Genomic DNA, 9245 nt, shown 5'->3' with positions numbered 1-9245 from the left:
CCGGGCTCGGGCTCGGGTTCGGGTCCGGGTCCGGGTGTGGGTGTGGGTATGGTTGTGGGTGTGGGTGTGGGTTCATTAGATCCTATCTTTTTGCTGAAATTTTTGGTACGTGTTTTCCACACAAGTAGAAGAATCTCTTCTTTGTCTGCACGTGTTTTGTCCTGACTTCTTTGTCTGAACGTGCTTGTCTTGGCTTCTTTGTCTGTACGTGTTTTGTCCTGGCTCCCTTGTCTGTACGTATTTGGCTTGGCAGCAACACACTGCTCCATGCACTATCTTTAACCCAACATTACCAGTATTTCTGTCATACGCATGGGTTTTCTTTGACTGTCATACGCATGGGTTTTCTTTCTTGTTTGTAACTACACAAACACTATATAAGAGAGTAGTTGTAAGCTCAGAAAACACACACCACAGAGAAACATCTCTTCTACTCTTCCTCTGTTTTTCTGTAAACATCTCTTCTACTGTTTTTAAGTTCTGCCAAGCTCTAAGGGTACCCTCATTGTATGCTACATTGAGGGGTACTAACTGTAGTTGTATCCTGGAGGTGACTCGCCAACTGCTGTAGCATCTCAGAGGAGTGGCAGGCGATATTGCCTTTAGGACAGCGTAGTTTACGTGCCTCTACATTTTCTGTGCAGCAACATCAGCAACATTATTTTGAGCTAAGTATCTTCTTCTCAGTTACATTATTAGTAATTTCTCCAACATTTCCCAGTAGTGCATTGCCGAGAGGGAGTGAAAAAAAGGGTGTAGGCGTATATATAAATAATATCCTGCTAAGAACTACCAGTTGTAGCTTCATAGTAACAATTCAATACTAGGACAGTGGACAGCTGGACTCAAACTCCAGTAGCTACAAATTATTAAGATTTTACTTTTGCCAGAAATATTAATCGAGTTGTGTTGTGCATTCCTTAAATAAAACCGTATAAGTTTTGAAGAGCTCCATCGCAAAGACAACATATTTACCATAATTTGTGTCAAATTCAGGATTGGGCTCCCAAGGTTTCTCCATCCACTTCCACCTTCAAGAGTGTATACCCCAACCTGTATAATATTTGGTTCTGGGTATTACTTGCACCACTGCCACAACTTTGTACAGATTGGTTAAAAAACCTAACTGCAGTCGACCTAGGGTAATATGCCAAAAGCTACCACCAATGTAGACAGATCAAACTGACAAACGAAATTTTTAGGGGTAAATATGAAAGAAATTGAAAAACATAGTGCAGTTGTGCTTTTTTACTTAGAAGTTTGTATTGCCAGTTTTTATTTTCCTTTATATCGCTCTAATGGAGGATTTGATCCTCTGATCTTCAGTTTGAGTCCAAGCAAACAAGGAGAAAATAAAAAAACTGGTTTAAAATGCTACAGAAGAATAAAAACGCAAGAAAAACAATAAGAAAATGGTACTATTTTTTCCTCTGTATCACCGGTTTAAAATGTTGACAGCAAGGAAAACAATAAGAAAACAATGTTAAAATGTTGACGACAAGAAATAAGTTAAAATATGTTAAGATGTTAAAATGTTGACAGCAAGAGAAACAATGTTAAAATGTCAAAATGTTTACGTTTTAACAGCATGAAAAACATCAAGAAAAACAATAAGAAAAACAATACTTACTTTCTCCAATGTATCACTGGTTTAAAATGTTGACAACCGTAGTTTACTTAACTTTTTTTGTGAAGACAATATTCACTGTTTTATTTTTATGAACCACTTTTTTTTCCCAACTGCTTCAGGTTGGTGGGCACAACAACACCTGGAAATATGAGGAGATAGAGAAGCTTAAAACAAAGATGGGAGAAGTTAGAATATTCAGAAAAAGAGCATATTTGATTTGATTCTTTTTGGGAAAAACAAAAATGTGGTTGTCTAGGATCGAGCAAGAGAGAAGAGAGCATAAACGCGGAAGCGTAAAAGGCTACATTGATAATAATTCTTGGTGTATCTAATTCTTATGGCTTAACAGCCTATTTCTATTGTTCACAAACTTGACGACCACTCAAGGCACCTTCCTACCTAAGATCAAACTCTAAACATAGACACTTTCCTAATATAACTCAAACTCCTTAAAGTGTATATCTCCTAAATATAGACTCCTATATTATTTCCTAATACCCTCCCTCAACATGGAGCATGTAGATCACGAATGCCCATCTTGGACAAAAGAAATTTAACTTCGATTTTCTTCTTTCTTCTTCTTTTTTTCAACGCTTTTGCGAAAAAAAAATCTTGAGACCGTAGTTTAAGGATGTTTCGGTCCCCTTCATAGTTTAAGGACATTACGGTCCCATTTTCGGAAGTTTAAGGACATTACGGTCCCATTTTCGTAGTTTTAGGACATCTCGGTCCCCTTCGGAAGTTTAAGGACGTTACGGTCCCATCTTTGTAGTTTTAGGACATTACGGTCCCCTTCGGAAGTTTAAGGACATTACGGTCCCCTATGGAAGTTTAAGGACATTCCAGTCCCTTCTTCGTAGTTTAAGGACGTTTCGGTCCCCTTCTTCGTAGTTTAAGGACGTTTCGGTCCCCTTCGTAGTTTTAGAACATTTCAGTTCCATCTTCGTAGAATACTTCTTGTACTCTTGGTTTGTTCGATAGAATAATTTTTGTACTCTCTCGACAACTCATAGGATTTTAACCTACTATTGTTGTTCTTTTTCTCATCACCTCTTGGTGATTGTTTTTTTTTCTTCACAACATGAATGTTGTTTCTTCTTCTCTCTTGTTCCAGTCACGCACTTCTTGCGAAACTTTCACACTTCTTTGTTCTTCAAGATTCTCTCACAATCCTGTCGTCTTTACAAAGTATGCCACACTTTGTAGGATATCCAAGTTTCTGCCACAAACTCTTCAACCACACTTCATTTCTTCCAACATGTTTAACAGCTTTCTGCAATACCTCTGACAGAACTGTCACACTTGCTTCTGTTACGCTTCTGTAACGATTCTTCTTTGTAACACCCAAACTGTTACAAATTTTCAATAACACTTTTTTTTTTTTTTTTTTTTTCTTTTTCTTTTCCGCCGGACGTGAAACCCTAACTGCTTTTTTGTCCAAACTTTGAACTCGAGCTTCCCTGTTTTGCTACTCGGACTTCTACATCTCATCTCATGAGTACCAACTCCATGGATGAATCTTCATCATCCATTCACTGTCAAGCTCCAACTTCATTCCCTGTCACTTCCGTCAACGTAATCACGATGATCAAAGCAACAACATTCTTCCAGTCTTCATCATCGAACCTTCTTTGCAACATCAATGGCAGCAACGTCAACGCAAACCAATACTTTAGTTTCCATGACTTCTCCGTCACCAATCTCAAATCAAAACAACAACCAACAACTCATTAACAGCCATTACCATGGAATCCAACTTCATCTTTCAACCTCAATCTATCTCACGGCATCTGTCAATCTTAAACCTCCAAGCTATCTAAACTCCTTCGTTCATCACTTGTAGCAATGGCAGCACCAAGTTCTTGGATCCTTTGTTTATATCAGCAGCAACAACCACCGTCGGCATCAAAAGACTCGACTAAGCTCTGTTCCTTCTTTTTCGGTATCTGACTCGGTTCGCAACTTCCTCCTTTCTGTCAATATATAGAATATAGCCATTAGAACCCATGTTTCCTAATCGATAACATCTTTCAGCCGTCGACCACCTCAAGCAACGATAGCACTCCAGATTTCTTTCTGGTGCTTGCTTCTAACAACTTTGACCTAGTTTCAATTCCAGCACAGAACTCTCTTAACCATTCGCCTTCGAAATCAGTTGACTCCCTTCATGTCTTCTGGTTCTCACATCCACAGCCATCAGTTCATCTCGGCTCCTTCTTCTTGAGCTCATACCCTTCTTATGCCGCCTGTTTTCTTCAATACTGGATAAGAGACATGGAAGCAACAATCATCATCATCTCCGGAAATCATCTAGGGCAGCAACTAGTAACCATTACTCCGTTTCACCACAGTAAACCAAACAACATCAGTTCTTCTTCACGGTTTGAACTTCCAAACCAAGCCATAAACCTTTTGTATATGACAGCAGCAGCAACTTACCTATACGTTTCTTCTCAGCAAATAAACACAGCCTTTTTTTTTAACCTAAACCCTAAATGGAAAAACTCTTCTAACTTCTTTAAACCTTTCTTCATCTCCTCTCTCTTCCCCTCACCTCGCTCTGATACCATGTTAAGGATCGAGCAAGAGAGAGGAGAGCATAAACGCGGAAGCGTAAAAGGCTACATTGATAATAATTCTTGGTGTATCTATTTCTTATGGCTTAACAACCTATTTCTATTGTTCACAAACTTGACGACCACTCAAGGCACTTTCCTACCTAAGATCAAACTCTATACATAGACACTTTCCTAATATAACTCAAACTCCTTAAAGTGTATATCTCCTAAATATAGACTCCTATATTATTTCCTAATATCTCTATTTTCTCTGACTAACTAGGGTTTTTTGGTGGTACAGAAAGAATTATTGTCGGAAGTATTCTATAACAGTGATGAGGATGAGAAGAAAGTTTATGTCGCGAAGAAAATCAAACCACATGTAATTGAGTTTCTCTATCTATCTATCTATCTGTATAAATACTCATATGTTTATCTTTCTTTATCTCTCTCTCTGTAATCCGTATCTCTCTGACTTTTTTTTTTTTGTTTTTCTTTCTTTTTTTGTTGATAGGTAAAAAAAGCAGAAGCAGACAGGACCAAAGACGAAAATTGAAATTTAGGTGGAGGGAATTGGACCGGATGTTTTTCTAGATCCAAATTTTTGAATTTGATGCTTTAGTGTGTAGCAAATCCTTTTTATTTTATTTTTTCTGATATCTTGTCCACCTATATTCACAAGACACAAACTCGGTGTTTTAAGAGATTTGTTATTCCTTTTCAGATCATCATTAAATAAGAGAAGAGTTTCATTTATTCGCAAGAGTTTCATTTATTGTTGAGATGATTGTCTTCCGTTAAAGATTAGGATTTGAGAAAACAAAGGCAAACATTAGGGTTTCTTATTGATTGTTGGTTTGAGGTTATAATCAGAGATTTCCACTGTTTTTTTATGAAAAATTTCTTGTTTGGTCCTAAGCCCATAAGGTTATTTATAGTAGGGTCCAACTGGATTTTTTTTTTATCTGGAGGTCCAAAATTAATTGAAAACATTGAAATGACCATAATACCCTCTACTACCAAACGTGTGCGTGTCTACACCCTTATTATATTGAGTACATATCCGCTGCACTGCTTACAAATTTGAGTACACATAGCTTATATACTTATAAATTCAAGTACATATCTTCTGCACTGTTAACTATCAAAATCAACGGCAAGAAGCTTCACTCTCTTAACTGGTTTTTCGTCCAAGTTTTACAAACCCAATCTTTGAATATTCGACCAATGTTTCCATGTTTATCTCAAGTTCTAAATCAAGCTTTATCTGGAGTTGCCCGTATGTAGCATTTAAAAATCCTTTATATTAACTTGTCTTCTCTTCACTGCCTTCTCTTGGCAGCAAAACGACTTCAAAATCAAACCAAACTCTCCAAAATTGAATACCCAATCTTTATTTCCTTCTCATCTTCGAGATCCCAGTCCTGATCTCCCTTGATCTTCATTCCAATCAATTACAGACAACAACTCTTTCCCAACTGGTTTCTCGGTATTAATCTCTCACTCTGTCTTGTTGTTCTGAGCTTCTGGATCACGCCTTTCCTCCTCAAACACGACCACAAGAACCGTGACTAGCTGCTGGTCGACTTTGTTGGACAACGGTGAACTCTTGGCAGCAGCTCTTCGTATTTTGGTTGTAGACTGAGATGAAATGAGCGGAACTGGTCGAGTGTATTAGGACCTAGCTTTGTTGTTGCTGCGTATAAGACTGGCCCTTATCACAGCAGGTGGCTACCCCAATTAATAAGTGTGACTGCCTTGGCTTCAAATCCATTAGCACCTAACGTAGCCAAAATGATGAATTATGCCTCTTCTCCTCTTCTTTCATGTAACATGACTCCAAAATGCCTGCAAAATAAAACAAACGTAATATACAAAAATACAAGAGAAATAACTAAGAAAAGCATAAAAATTTGAAATTCAAAAGATGTATTTAAGACACTTATCACCAATTATCAATGAAAACTCTTAAGACGTGTAGGCGTTTAACAAACCATACTAACTAACGAAGAGTAATAATCCTGCAAAACGTTTTCCAGTCTATAAATGATGTACTCAATTTCTTGACAGTACATCTGCACTCAATTTATTCGGTCCTTTCTTTTTCGAAGGCAACAAATAACTATTTCTTGACAATACTTATACACCCAATTTATTGACAGTATACCTACACTCAGTTCATGTTTTACATCTACAAAAATCATCCTTGAATAAACTCAATTCATACTGTATAATCCAAAAAAAAAATCGTTCTCGAACCGACACATAAACTGCTTAATAAGCCAATTCCATTACCAACCCAAAAAGATCATATAACCAATGGATAATGCTAAGAAACAAATTTCTTCCTTTCACACCATGACAGTGATTGCGTTACAAAACACAACTAATTCTATCTAAACCTATGTGTAATGCTAAGAAAGGAAAGTTTTCGTTTCACAACTATCAGTACATATTGGATGCACTCATATTTTCAGTGGATTTTAAACATAATAACACGGATTTAATGTTAAGAAAAATATGTACAGGATCCTATAAATGTCCCCATAATGAACAATACTTCACTTAGTCCAACTTGGGTAATTATAGAGTGAATATACTTAAAAATTGAAACTAAAATCGTTATGGGTTGTCCAGCGAATAGATGACGGTGCTGGTATACTAAGAGAAAAAGGTATAGCAAGGAGATAAACTGTTTATTATTATTTTTTTTGGTATTCCTCTATGCGAAAAAAGAAACTTAAGCAAGAGTCTTACGTAGTTGTGTTGATAAGGTGTACCAATCTCTGCTTGTAAAAATGACTTTATGCAACCATATCAACTAGCACGTCTTGTTGAGCCCCCTGCTAAGTGACCAACTGAGATGATCAAAAAATGTATAAAAACTCCAAGCGGATTACTTGGTTATGCTTAGTGCAGAATAATAATTATGGAGCAAAAAACCAGCAGCTACTGTAATGTTCTATGAAGTGTAGACTGTGATTTTTACAGAGTGCAACATTTATACACTGATTTCTTGTCAGTGTAGCGTATATAAACTGAATTTTCAGCAGTGCAGCATATACGCACTGCCAAATTATACCAAATGAAGCTGCAAAAACCTTCTACAATACTTATCTGGGAATAATACAATACATTCATTATGGACTCCATCAAACTCACTAAAAATGCATGAGAATGCAATACATGCATTACACACTCTCATCAAAACACACTAAAAATGCATGAGAATGCAGTACATACATTATGCACACCCATTAAAACACACTTCATACTAAACAAGATTACATAAACAAGAATATCGAAACACTTACATGTTTGCATTATATCGTCCCAAGAACTTCACCGGAGTTTGATCCTTCAGAGAAAGGACACAACCATCAAGAAATTAAGGAAATCCCATTATACGCCACGGCCACCACGATCCATTCCTACGCCTAACCCGAACTAAACTACCAACAGACAAACAGTGGCAAAACTTTGAATAAAACAAAATCAAATGAACTAAAAAATCAACTGCATGTAAAGAAAAAGTGACGAATCCATGAATATAGACGAATTAAAGCACATATTCAGTACTACACATACGTACTAATGGATCAACCCAAAAAAAAAACAGTTTGTATCAGTATTCCATATAATGATATAACTAAGAATAAAAACACTATGGATGAAACAACAACAAATGATATAACTAAGAATAAAACATAATCAAAAGCAGTTCGTATCAGTATGACACATATGTACTGCTGATTCATGAACTAAAAAACAAACCGCATGTAATGAATCTATCAAAAAAACATAATCGAGAGTCTTATTTTAGTATGAAAGATATGTACTTATGGATCAAAACACAACAAGTGATAAAACTAAGAATAAAACAAAATCAAAAGAAGTTCAAATTAGTATGCAACATATGTACTGCCGGATAATACCCGTGAAACAACAAACAAACATGATTTTGAGAAAATAAAGAAACAAAAATAACAAGATAATCAAATTGAAAGTTCAAATAAGCTAAAAAAAATCATAATCTAACCCAAAAAGATCGAATAATTACGATCAAGATGCATAAAAACAGTACGTCATATACGAACTAATGGTTAATAAACAACCAAAACTGAAACCAAACCTATAGATGCATAGTAAACACGGAAAAATAGTACGTCATACACGTACTGATGGTTAATACACAAAAGCAAACTGAAACTAAACCAAAAGCCAACAAAAACAAAACTAAAAATATCAGATTTAGTAACGAAATGAACATAAAACATGATTTTATAACTAGATCTGAACTATTTTCATCAAAAACCACCAGTACATCATATACGTACTGATGATTAATATACAAAATCAAACTAAAAACAAATCAAAGACTAACAAAATGAAAATAAAATATCAGATCGAATTAAGCACGAAGACCGGAAAACATAATCAAACATCAACTAATTAATGATTAAATCAACTTACCAGAAGCTCCATATAAACAGAATCGATCTTGGATTCGTGAATCGATCAAGACCTTATAAAAATATTCATCACAAGAACTTTTCATGATACACAAACGAGAGAGGATGAAGAAAATGAATTGGATTTCATCAAAATCCAGTAGCAGCAGTGAGAGGAAAGAGAAAAGAAAAAACAAATCTGGAAAAAATAATCAATCCCTTGTTTATATATTTATTGCACTAAAGGTTAATTTGGGTATTATAAATATGTACACCAATAGTCTCGCACGTGTCTAGGACCTGGGAATAAAATTTTGGGTCCAATTTCTTCTCTAAAATTATGGACCTCTAGTTACTGGCTTTAGTGGGTGGACCTTCCATTAACTAAGACTACCATAATAGTACATATTGGTAATTCCTACTTTTTTTTATTGGGACTAACACTTGATCTTGATGAAGATTCTCATGATCTCTCAACTAGTTCCTGTTTTTTTTTAGGTTAAAGAAGATCAAAATAGATAATGTGGGAGAAGGTGTGGATCCTGGTAAAAATGTAGATTAAATCATGAGCAATTGCTACTCCATCACTTTCTTTATTACCAGACT

The sequence above is a fragment of the Papaver somniferum genome, chromosome 3 (genome assembly GCF_003573695.1).
Source record: "Papaver somniferum cultivar HN1 chromosome 3, ASM357369v1, whole genome shotgun sequence".
Taxonomy (NCBI): domain Eukaryota; kingdom Viridiplantae; phylum Streptophyta; class Magnoliopsida; order Ranunculales; family Papaveraceae; genus Papaver; species Papaver somniferum.
The sequence above is the reverse complement of the archived record's forward strand: the minus strand, read 5'-3'. Positions refer to the sequence as shown.